At 35.5% G+C, this 13381-nt stretch overlaps 1 protein-coding gene across 21 annotated transcripts in view; it reads right to left on the bottom strand.

Moving 5' to 3' along the window:
* The window catches only part of MAP2 (microtubule associated protein 2), a 290837-nt gene that overhangs the window by 214152 nt on the left and 63304 nt on the right, over nt 1-13381 (bottom strand). For all 21 annotated transcript variants that reach the window (XM_045078671.1, XM_045078674.1, XM_045078669.1 and 18 more), the window contains exon 2: nt 7192-7241. The gene's annotated coding sequence lies outside the window, so the exon portion shown is untranslated. The remainder of the gene's footprint in view (nt 1-7191; nt 7242-13381) is intronic.

The following is a 13381-nucleotide window of genomic DNA, read 5'->3' as shown; positions in this document are numbered from 1 at the left end:
ACTAATGTGCTTGATCTACTTTAGAACTATAATCTTTATGTGACAGACATACAAATCTTACTATAACACAGAAGTGTGGGGAAGAGAAAAAGAGAGAGACATGGATGGGTACAGAAATATAGACATAGAAGTATGTGTATAATAACTGTTTTGTTTTTATTCAGCTCTTTTACTAATTAGATTAAAATCATGGAAAGAAAAGTAAACAAAGCAAAGACTCTGAAACAACATGAGTTCATGGTCACAAGACATTGAATAATATTGGAATGAAACCAAGTCTATAAAAAACTAACTTTTTTTTTTTTTAAGATTTTATTTATTTATTTGACAGAGAGAGATCACAAGTAAGAGGCAGGCAGAGAGAGGGCTCCCTGCTGAGCAGAGAGCCCGATGTGGGGCTCGATCCCAGGACCTGGGCCAAAGGCAGAGGCTTTACCCACTGAGCTACCCAGACACCCCCCACAACTACCATTTTTATATTGCTAAATAACTGTAGAGAATTGGTTCAGGAAAGACAGATAATTCCACCCTTTTTTTTTTTAACAGGAATGGCCCATTGAGTATGACCAAAAGCAAAGCCCTTCTATTGCTCATTAGCAAAACTATCCAACACTCGTCTACCTATCTATGTAGCTACTTAACTTGTATACATGTTACAATCCTTTTTCTGCAAAGCAAGTGATGATTTTTTACTCTTAGATGAATAACTAATGAAAATAAATAACTATGGAGTTAGAAGTTAAGAAAGAAGAAAGTATACCCCCTTTCAATAATATAAAGTTATTACTTTGCAATAAATAGGCTGTAAAAGAAAGAAAGGATTTCTAAATGAATGGACTGCATACCTAAGAAGAAAATGTACTTCATATGTTTTTAAACCCTCCAAGCTTTCCTAATAAGATATAAGCCTAAATTAAAGTCATGGTATTCTTTAATGATATAAATAATCTGCAAAAACATCAGCTGTGCTATTCTTGGGAACAGCATTCTTTCTTCCCCATGAATTCAGGAAAAGAATAAAAATTAGTGGATTGGTGAATTAAATCCACAGGATTGATTTCAGAAGCAAGGGGTTTAGATGAAAACACAGCCAAGGGAGTGTCTTTTGTAGCCATTTGATACTATAAACATTTAGTTAAGAAAAAAAAAAGGCTCAGCTAGATTTATTTTTTTTAACATGGAAAAAATAGACTTGTTAACAGTTACTTGATAGAGTTCCAGCAAGTTGTGTTTTTTGTTTGTCTTCTGTGGCATCAACAAGCCTATTTCCTCAGTATGTCAAGACTCTGTCAAAATAAAGGAGCAATTCTGGAAACATTTTCCTAAGGTATTTTTCACTAGATGGTATGAGGAGATTGAGAAGTGATAACAAGTATGCCTCTGATTAGGTTCTGGGCAGGCTACCCTAAAATATGTCACTTTGGCATATTGATTATTTAAATGTTACTTAAGGAACAGCAAGTGCAAGAAATTCACTCTGCTTCTCCTTTGTCCTCCTGAAAGCAGGAAATAAATCTCCTTTATGAAAGGTCCTCTCTTTGTACCAGGAGGTAAAGAGACATCCTTATCACCAGAGAGAGGGAATTCAGAGTCCAGAAGACTATATAAACAAACCTTGCTACTTCCTCACTTAATTTACTACCCTAAAGCTTAAACTTCTTCATCTTGTCAATTTTTCACAAATTTATTGTTTCTTTGTCTAAAAGGCATAAAAGCTGCCTGCTTTGGTAACTCCTCTGAGTCTCATATTTTTATGAGCTCCCGTACAAAACTGAATTTGTTTTTCTCTTGTTAGTCTGTCTTATGTCAATTTAATTATTAGGCTAGCCAAAGAACCTAAAAGAAAAGAAGGTAAAATTTTTCCTCCCCTACTCCTGTCACCCCTTCAGCCAACCCCCCTTCTCCCATTCCAAATCATGTCACAAGCTTGTTTTATGATTTCCACGTTTGTAATGGGGAAGGATTACTTTTTTTTATAAAAAGGAAGAAATAAGTATTTATGATGCTTCAGAGTTTGGAAAGCTGCACGGGAGAGAGCAAATTCTCCCTAGAACCAACTGGTTTTTCCAGTTTGAAATGTGATTCTAGCAGTTTTGTATCTCTCCTTAAAGTGGTAAGCAAATAATTAGGCATTTTACAAACTTTCTGGAATCTCAAAGTCACTTTGTCACATGTCATTACAATAATTAGAATTCTGCATAAGTTTTCATCCATAACTGTATTTATTCTATTTTTATATTATGCTAATAAGGAAGAATAAAGCAGAATGAGAAAATAATGACCTCTCTCATACCTTTACTTTTTTAAATTCCTCAAATTAAACCTAATGATTATTGCTGTTTCAACTGTCTTTTGGGTGATTGCTCTAAGTTCTTTCTTTTTTGCTCAAATTGTTCTATCACCAGGGAAGAATATACAGTGATTAATAATTATTAGAACATATATATACACATACATATATATATTTAGCTGTAGTTTATAGATATGTAAAAAAAAATTGTTCATTGTGGCTTCTAAGCTTTATAATTCATAAATAAAGCATTTCCTGGATGTCCACACCTATAAGGCCTACTAGGGTATGAGACAAAATGGCAAAGACCCCAGTTGCTATGACTTAGCAGGAGAGATAAGAAATGTCCAGAACTAATCATAACATAAAGAAGTCTGAGCAAATGCTGTGAGGAATGTGTGAAACAAATTGAAGCAAGTGAGAGGGGAAATATGGTTTCTCCCTGAGGTGGTACTAAAGGTTGACGGATGTAGCTGCTCAAAGACCAGCTGGTCTTGACTGCAAAGTTCAAAGTACAAAGCTTACTCAGAAAACATAAGAGTACCCTCTCTCCCCACTCCAACTATATTCACATTTTTCTACACTATTTGTCTTAAGTGAAAGTCTGCTCAATTGTGCAATATGTTGCTTAGTTTGTTAATAGTATCTTGAACAAAAAATACACTATCACTCAGTAGAGCATAGAGAAATTACTTTCTGGTCAGCTTAAAATATATATAAATGGAAGTTTATTAATATATATATAAATTTATATATATATATATATAAAGTTCTGGTTTCCTTCATTTACATATTTTGTTTTATGACAATAATTTAAAGATCTTCATTAGTTTTCTTCCCTGTCTTAAGAGAAGCACCAGAATTTATTACTCATGTAAAACCCAGGGGGGAAGAAAGGCTTTTGACAAAGGTTTTAAAAGTGAATTGGAATTCTATTTAAGATTCATAACTATGCATTACCTCATTTAATCTTTAAGTGATGTATAGGTTATTGTGGTTCCCACTTTATAGATAAGACACTGACAACAAAGAATTTAATGGCTAACAGCTCAGCAGTATGGAAACATTAGAAAACATCAGAATTTGAGGCAGAAGTCGTAGACTAGAATTAGGAGGAAGGTCCAGGTCCAGATGAAAACAATGAGATACTGGAAACAGTGTCCAAAAAATAGGTAAGACAGTGAAAAAATTATAGCATATCTATAGGATAAAATATCACATAGTCATTAAAATCACATTCTCAAGTAACCTCTCAAGTAACATAGAATATAAAGTTTCACTTCAATTTTGTGAAAACAGAGTAAGACAAAAGTGGAGGGAAACATACCAAAATACTGATAGCGGTATTAATAATAAAGAGAAAAAAATAAATTGGAAAAATCAATATATACTTTTTTGTAGGTAAAAAGTGTGGTACAAGATGTTTTTAAACATCAGTATAAAATCTGATTTTCTATTTCTGAACTTCACTCTGATTTCCTTTTGTAATATAATACCTTCAAGGAATTTATTTTTTTTCCCTAATCTAAATTCAGTAATACTGTATTTTATAGTAAGCTATGAAAGCTACAACTCATTGTAAGACATATTTCATTTGACAGGAAGAAAGAAAAAATATCTGCCAAATTAACTATGGCATTTTTTTGATTTTCATGGTTTAATGAGAGAAAACATCTCAGAACTTGATAAAATATTGCAAGGACATTACTTTTGAAAAAAATCTTTATTGAGATATAATTGACCTACAGTATTATATTACTTTCAAATATGTAACATGATTCAATATTTGTAGAGATGACAAAATGATCACCACTGAAAGTCTAGTTAAATCTGTCACCCTACATAGGTATAAAATTTCTTTTCTTCTGATGAGAACTTGTAAGATCTACTGCCTCTGCAACTTTCAAATATGCAATAAGATATTATTAACTACAGTTATTACTATGTTGTATATTACCTCCTCGTGACTTATTTATTTAAGTACTGAATGTTTGTACCTTTTGCCTCCCCTCACCCATTTCACTCACAACCCCCATGCCTCTGCCTTGGCAGCCACCAACCTGATCTCTGTATCTATGAATTTTGGTTGTTTCTTTTTTTTTTTCCTTTTTCTTTAGATTTCATATATAAGTGAAATCAGATGATATTTGTCTTTCTCTGAGTTATTTTCACTTAGCATAATGCCCTCAAGTTTCATTCATATTGTCACAAGTGGCAAGATTTCATTCTTTTCTATGGCTAAATAATATTGTTTTGTACACACACACACACACACACACACACATACCATATCTTCTTTATCTATTCATCCATCAATGAACACTGAGATTGCTTCCATATCTTGGCATTTCTTTTTTTTTTTTAATTTAAAGATTTTATTTATTTATTTGACAGACAGAGGTCACACGTAGGCAGAGAGGCAGGCAGAGAGAGTGGAAGGGAAGCAGGCCCCCTGCTGAGCAGAGAGCCTGATTCTGGGCTTGATCCCAGAACCCTGGGATCATGACCCAAGCCAAAGGTAGAGGCTTTAACCCACTGAGCCACCCAGGAGCCCCCATCTATCCATTTTTTAATCAGAGTGTGCTTTTGCTATTGAGTTGTCTGAGTTATTTACATATTTTGGATTCCTTATCAAATATATGATTTGTAAATATTTTTTGCCATTCAAGTAGGTTGCCTTTTCATTTTGTTGGTTTCCTTTGCTCTACAGAAGTACAAGGACATTTCTGACATCCCATTTTATATATTCCTCTCTAAAGCTTACTTTTATCTAGCAACACTAGTTCTTTTGCTCAGCTGATATTAAGAAGCAGCTTTTCTATGAGGGGAAACTTTTTTTTTTTTTTCCCCTGAAGCAAAAGAACTTAGCTCTAGTTTATAAAAGAATGGTAATTTTCATTATATATTTTATTTTATTTTAAGATTCTGGCTGTTTCTGTTGAATTCATACATTTTTTTAAAAGCCTTGCTATATCAAGCTACTTTTTCAAAATCTGATTTAGAAAACTATATCAAATTTAATTTATTCTCAGTTGAAAAGGAAAACAATACCAATTATGCTGAACAACACATAAACACATGGGAGCCTAGCAATAGGAGAGGTTTAAATACATTTCCATTCTCACATACATTTTATGCATTGATACATTTATTTTGGAATATTTAAGTTATTCTGACTTCACAACTAAACTGAACACACTTAAATTATGTACATTGTCCCATGAAAGTAACTCTCCACACGGATGTTGATTAGTAGATCAGATCAAGAAAAGTTTTTGTCAGTTCCGCTTAATAGTTTTTTAATTTAACAAAATCTTTTATTTCTTTTCTTTTTACGTGTTTCTTTTTATTTTTTTCTTCCTTCTGAAAAGTGGTCAAAATGAGATAAGATTTCAAGTTGCCATATTGACCATACCCACCATAAAACAAAATCCATAAAGGAAGAGGGACAAAAGGATTTACTTTTAAGTAAAGGGAAAAAGTAACAGTTCAAAGTTAATCTTGTGCATAAAAATATTCCTGATTCAAAGATTTATACTTTTCTAAAAAGCTCATCCTACTTGTCATTACTGCTTGGCAGAGGGACAGGCGCGAGTAGGGAAAGAGAAGTAGCAAAAAGTTCAAAGTCTTACAAGAAATTCCATGTTTAAATATGTGTAAGTTTACACAGAAGGTACTGAGTAGTGGCTATGAAAAAAGCCAGGCAAAACGAAAAAGAGAAAAAAACAGTAGCGCACACGTGTGCATTGCGGGTGTCAGAATTTGAAGCCAGAAAATGAACATATTTACTGTGTGCCCGTTGTGTGCTAGACACTGCAATTTGGAGGGTAAATTTGGGCTTTGAAGGCTAAACTCCTGATTAATGTAAGCATAAATGAAAAGCCAAGATTCTTTATGTTAATTATTAATCAAAGCCCCATACAAAAAATTTAGCAACACCCGGCATTTTGTTTTTTACATGAGCAACGAAAGCCCTCATTTCATTCATGAATTAGCTTTTCTTTTGTTTTAAAATCTGAATACATATTCTAGATACGAACACAGAGGGGATAAATGAAATCTCAAGCCCACCGATGTGAGTGCCCTCTAATGCTCTGTTACTACTCTAAACTCAGTTCAGCTGGTTTTGAGTCTCCCATGAAACCCACTAACAAGAAAAGGGATGAACAAAAGGGATGACATCTTAGCATTTTCACCAATTAATTGAAATTTACAACTGGTAAGCAATGTTTCAGCTCCACCATCCCTAGGAAACATGGCTACGAAATCATGGGCTTTAAGAGTTTCCCTTCAAATTAAGGAAGCTCACCATTCTTCTTCTTCTTCTTCTTCTTCTTCTTTTATAAGATTTTTTTTTTAATTATTTTAGAGTTGGTGTGGAGAGGCAGAGGGACAGAGAGAAAGAGAATCTCAAGTAGACTCCCTGCTGAGCACGGAACCTGACTCAGCGCTTGACCTCAAGATCCCGAGATCAAGACCTGAGCTGAAACCAGAAGCTGGACATCTAACCAGCTGCACTACCCAGGGACCCCAGGAAGCTAAGCATTCTTTAAAAATGTTACCCAGCCTTACAAAGAAGTCTTTCTTCTGGTATGTGTATTTATTAACTGAATATGTTAGAACGGGATCATTTCATTTGATCAAAATTCAGCTAGTAAGACAGGTAAAAGAAATTAAACAATAGTTGACAATTAAAGAAATTATAGGAACTAGGAAAGCAAATGCTGCTCAGGAAAACGTGTGTGTTAAGTGCCCCAAGTCTGAAACGTATCCATTTCTCACTAAGATTCATCTTTCTATACCACACTCTGCAGCAGTTATTTGACCCAACTGTCCAAAGGCCCGCAATGCTTCTATTTTATTTCACAGCTATTCATCATCAATATAAACACATCACCAACCTTAATTCCAGCCAGCAGTCCCAAAATACCTTGGATCAGATCAATAAAGTCTGAAAGATAAACAGAAAAACATCTCGTAAATTAAATCAATTGAATGATTCAAACTTTTATTTTATTAAAGAAAAAAATGTGCTGGTTGACACCATAGACATTTATAATAATGGGAGTTTACAAAGTTATAAAACTTCAAATTATTTTCTAGCTCTCATCTAACAAGACCTTTTAAATGCCCAGATTAGGTCCTATTTTTATCTTCAGTTTTTATACAAAACAGAACAATGCTTGTTCTTGTCAACAACAGAAAACATTTTTTAAATAAATTTCTGTACTCAGTGTACTACCATTTCTCCTGAAAGATGTTTAATTGAAAATAGTAACAACTACTGCATTTGGACCATTAATCTGGTCTACCAGGGTGTAGATTTTTAGTCCAGGATCAACAATCTGTTTAAAGGCAACAAAAGTCAAATAAGACAATTCCAGTGACAACCTATCCACCTTCCCACTGCTTTCTTACACTTAAGCCTTGCCACTAAATTATACCAAGAAGCACACTGTCCAATGGAAGTACAAAGAAGGTCCACCAAGGACAAAAGCAAACCCAAAACTTCTGTGCCAAAAGTTAGCCTGTCTTTCGGACAGTTAGTAAACAAAATAACTGAGATGACACAGAGTAAAATTCTTGACTTGCTGCAGGGAGTGTCTATGGCTAAATCTCCAATAAAAATAAAAAAAGTTAGTTTTCAAAAGTGTGTTTGTGAATTAACTGGCTAGAACTTAGAATATGTTCTGCATGACACTGTTAAAAATGGTTCATTATTAGACTTCTAGGTTAAATTCAAAACCGAAATTGAGTGTCAATGGTAAGTATTTAATGAAAAGAATAGTCTAAAATAATACTCGTATACTCCATTGAGTTATGTTAATTAGCTAGCTTATCATAATCATAGTCACTCCATACATCGGAGCATCATGTTACCCACCTTAAATGTATAGAGTTTTTATTAAAAGAAAATAAAAAGGAAATACTAGTAAACCAGTAAATTAAAAAGTTGGATTGGAAGTGAAATTCCTGCCTTTTAATCTTAAGGGTAGGTGCTTAAAAAAGTGAACTTTATTATATAAGAATGAAATGATAGATTTGTGAAGATGAAAAAAAAGAATATGGGAATATGTTGGTGGATTTTTGAGGTTAATGATTTTAATATGTCTACTTCCACTTCAAGCACTTGACTTTATTTTACTTTGATACAAATATTCTTCTTTTTCTATAAAGTCACAGCTCCTAGACTGTGTGCCATGCATGGTACCCCAGGACACCAGTGGAAATTCACAGAACGATAAAATACTTTAAATACATGAAAAATCATAGCAACATCCATCAGGCACAACACAAGCTATTCACTTGAAGTAATCCACGGTTGCAGTACCAGAGTCTAGTATCAGATTCTGCTACATTCGTTTCAATGATGGGATAACTTGGCAAAGCTGGATTTTTATCATGTTTGTCAGATAAAAGCAAATACTGCATGAAAACCAGTGTCCCGTCCGACTCCCAGGTTTGAAGGCTGGGTTGACCCAGGAAGGAAACACACACCTACCATTCGTAAGTAATTGTGGGTTTCTAGGGATGAAGGAAAAAGATTTTTCTTTCAATTTTCATGTATTTATTTTTTAAAGGCCACTAAGTTGTTAGTGCACACATACTTGTTTTACTAATGAAATGGAGCTGCGAAGCCATTTCTTTTGGTCTGCAGAGCACCATGAAAAAAATTACCAGGTCACTCAGAATGCCATAGACTTGAGAAAATTTGGGACACTCACTTTCAAACATAGTTCTTTCTGTTTTGCTTTGTTTAATTTTTGCTCCACAAATTTAAAGAAAAAAGAAAGCGGGAGAGATTAAACGAAGAAGAAAGACTAGTAAAGGGAGAGGAGGGAAAGGAGAGGAAGAAAAAATTTCCTAAATTAGGAAGAAAAATACAGGGAGAGCAGGAACAACAGAGCTTCACCACACTGAGTGACTGGAAGTGCAGCTGTGTGTGCCGTACATGTAGGTGTGCATGTGCGAGTGTCCTCCTGTGTGTGCAAGAGGAGGCTAAAATAGTACGGATGAACACTAGAAATGAGAGACAAAGTACAAGCAGAGGGCACCGTGTATATGTACATTTTAACCATGTTGAGTACCAGTCACCTTTCCCTAAGAAAATGTGGTTCCCTAGTTACCTGGAATCCAGCAAAGACTCCCTACACCTGCACAATTGTTTGTGTGCGCCTCAAAGTCTCAATTGACCATTTGGCCACTGAGCTACTTCTTGCGAACGCCTCTTTAACAGACTAGATCAATATCCTGATATCTTTTAAATAGGTTGGATTTTATCTTTTCTACATGCACTTTCAAATATATACATACTTTCATAGTAAAAGCAAAATGATATGGAGCATTTCAAAAGTTAGGCTTTGTGATACAGAAACTAGGCTGCGTTATGTGTTTGTTCCATAGGTGGAGAGAATTTCTGACTTACTGCCAACCACTCTACTCCCCCCAACAAGCCAGCCCTGCCTCCCAAAAATTCTAGTTTATTTTCTTTTCAATATAGCATGAGCCAAATACAAACTTTATTTAAAATATCAATGCTAAAAATAAATAAATAAATAAAAATTAAAAAAAAATATCAATGCTATCTTAGCCATGTGAAACTTATAGCTGAACCTGTACGCTTAGCAAGGGGTTGAGCACACAGAAGAATATAAATATTTGTCAAGTGAATGAAGATGCTTAGTGTTGTGCTTTTCTGATGATTTGCCAAATTTAAGGGAATGGCTGAAAAATCCCCCGTTTGGCAGAAATTAAAAAAATAAAAAATCCTATCCTTGTCCCACTTGACTTGCACCAAAAATATTTCATGGAAACAAAGTTCTGAGGAACAAGAGGTGATCCTTTTTGACCTGGTGGACTTATACTTGCTTGGGCTCTTAGGAATTTTTTTGTTTGTTTGTTTGCTTGCGTTTCTTATCTTAAGGGGAAGGTGTCCATTTGCAGCAGGAGCAGCTGCTTCGTAAATAACTCTCTCTTCCCCCCACCCCATTCAACCCAGTTATTGAGCAAATAGGCACAGAATAGTGAAGATTTATGTTGCCCTAAGGCTCAGTCTTCACTGTGAACATCTGCCATTTCAAACACACAGGTCAAGACTCTTTGTGTAGGTTTCCGCTAAACAATGCCCTAAGCATGACTCAAATGAAATTCTGTTCAATAGGATTCAGCATCTGCTTCCAGGCAGTTTAACTTATCAGCATATAAAAGCATCACTTCTCCATCTTTTTGCTCCATAACAAAAAGGTAGGGGAAATGTCAGAAAATAATCTCTGAGAGTTAACTGCTAAAGCTTCCCCCACTTTTCCAATAAGAAATGGTCTCATGCTTCCATATTATAAATCATATTGTGATAATGAGATCAGATTATAAACTCTATGTCAAGCTGAAGTATGCTTGTTTCCACCTCACGTGAAATAAAAGTTGAAAATAGCATATTTTAGCTATTAGCATATCAATGTCACTGTCAATTGAAACAACACCTTTCACCCTTGCTGCGCTTTTCCCTTCCTAAAGTTACCCAAGAAACTCAATTTACAGAAACGGTTGCTGTTTGAGCAATAGAAAAGTTACTGCTTGAGTTTCAATTTACAGATACGAATGTAGGGAATATTGCAGTTGTGAGGCAATTAAAAATCGATTCTATTAAAAAATAACTGAAGTGCTTTTTAATTGTTTATAATCTTTATTTTTTTTTAATATAGAGCAGTTCTGTGGGTTCTCTCTCTCTCCCTCTCTTTTTTTTTTAGTAGACTTGTTTTGTATTTCAGGGATCCAAAGTTCTTTGCCATCAACGAGCTTAGTTAGAATGTGTTGGGATGGGGTAGTTATAAAAAAACCAAAAGACAAAGGGTATGTATGATACAAAGGAGAATATGCCTGCTGTTACAGAGAAATACCAGCAAAGAACTAGAAGAGATCAAAGAAGGGGAAAAAAAAAACACTAAGAAATCCTATTATGTAGATAAAGTCTCACCGAAGATATGGGTTTGACTTGAGCCTTGAAGATGGTAAAGGATTTAGATAAGTGGAGATGGAGTGGGGAGGACACCCACACAGACAATGGACGCTGTGGAAACAAAGTGATGGAAGAAGCCAACCCCAGGGCTCTCTGTACAGACACCTGCAGTCCTACCTGACTGGAATATTACACACAAGAAAAACGCTAATTGGGTGAAAGGCCAGGTTGGGTCTGTATTAGGGTAATAACCTTGAATGATATGCTGAGGAGGCTACATAATTAAATATATTTAATTTTGTATGCTAAAGTGAACTACTGAAGGTTTTAAATTCAAGAATGGCATAATTAGGTAATGGGAGCTGGCGACACCATGCAGATTGGATCAAAGATGAGAAGCGATTAAAGAAGAATCAACCGTTGAGGTGTCTCCCACAGAAGTCCCAGTGAATGCTAATGAAGACTCAACTCAGGTAGACAGTGTCGATGGAGAGGCGGAAGGATACTCAGTTTCTGCATAGGTAAGCATCTTAGCTCGGGATGCCTGACGAGATGCCATTGATGGGGTGACTTAATAGGAATGCGTCTTCTCAAGTTCTGGGGGCTGGAAGTCTGAGATCAGGGTGCTGGCTTGGTCTGATTCTGGTAAGAGCCCTCCCCCTGGCTTGTGTGTGTGTGTGTGTGTGTGTGTGTGTGTGTGTGCATGTATATATATATATAAAACCACCTTCTCACTGTGCCCTTATATGGCCACTGTCAAATGAGGGCCTCACTTTGATGACTTTATTTAACACTATCTACCTCCTAATAGCCATATCTCTTAAATACAACCACTCTGGGGTTAGGGCTTCAATATATGAGTTTTGAGGGGATGCAATTCAGTCCATAGTGTTGTCTATAAGCAATGGGACTTGGGGATTGGTCATACGTGAAAGGCACGGGGCAGAGAAAAGGAGCCAAAAGAATTCTGAGACCAACTCCCAGACAGCTGGTATCGCTCTTGGAAATGGGGGTAAGGCTGAAGGAGGAGGAGGCTGCTGAGCAAGAACAGAGGGTGATGGGGCTTTTTTAGACACATTAAAGTTTGAGTTTCCAGCAGGACCATCAAGGAAAGGTATTTATGAGACAACGAATCTATTCATGGAGAGTATGATCTATGAGACATGGAACAAGAATGAAGTAAAACAGCACAAAAAGGAATGAAAACAGTAGTGATGTAATTACACTATCACCCGTCAATATAAAATCAGAAGTGTGTGTGTGTGTGTGTGTGTCCCAAATCATGGAGTTACGTTGTCTAGCCAGCCCACATTATTGTACATTTAATCGTTTCCTTGATAGGTAGAGATGACATTAATAGAGTACTGGCCACATGTAAACCCGTATTGTAGTTAATGAATGCTGTATCCTGCAGAGTCTGTGGGCTGCTCCGGGTCAGTGACCCAGCAAATCCGTGTTTGTATCTCAAGCACTTAGTGTGGTATATAGCATAAAGTCAGGAATCCATCTATAATTGTGTAATGAGTCACTCTCCGGAAAAAGAGGCTGAGTCATGGACACTCCAACTAATTTCACCTCTAGACTTTGTATTATTCATACAAAAACATCGTAGGAAGCTAGGCAATCTGTATGGCTCTTAATGGAATGTTCTGTACTTGGACATGTTTGCTGTAGCTGCTATAATAATGATCGCAAATAGAGGTTACAACTAAAGAGGGCCGGTCACATGTGTCTAATTCACCCATCTACTGTCACAACACAGAACAAAAAAATGACCGGGTGACACAGAAACTGGATAATAACAACTCATTTAAAGTGAATAACTTCCAAACACCTCAGTCGCAGAATTTGTTTTCTGGAAACTGTTGTACTATTTCTGATACAAAACAGCAGCAATCATAAGAAAGGATCATTAAGAGTTTGTATAACTCAGGCATTGTACAAAATGTGCCACATCTATTATCCATTTAATCCTCAAAAGATCAAATACAGCAGATACTATTATTACTCCCAGGAGAAAGAAAACTAAGCTTATAAAGATTAGATATCCAGTATCTATGGATAAAGATTCCTATTAATTGACATTACACAAACATCATTTTTTTTTTAAGATTTTATTTATTTATTTGACAGAC

The sequence above is a fragment of the Mustela putorius genome, unplaced genomic scaffold (assembly GCF_011764305.1).
Source record: "Mustela putorius furo isolate JIRA1106 unplaced genomic scaffold, ASM1176430v1.1 tig00000275_pilon_pilon_pilon, whole genome shotgun sequence".
In the NCBI taxonomy this organism is placed as follows: Eukaryota; Metazoa; Chordata; class Mammalia; order Carnivora; family Mustelidae; genus Mustela; species Mustela putorius.
Note: the sequence above shows the minus strand (reverse complement) of the source record. Positions and strands in the feature narration are given on the sequence as shown.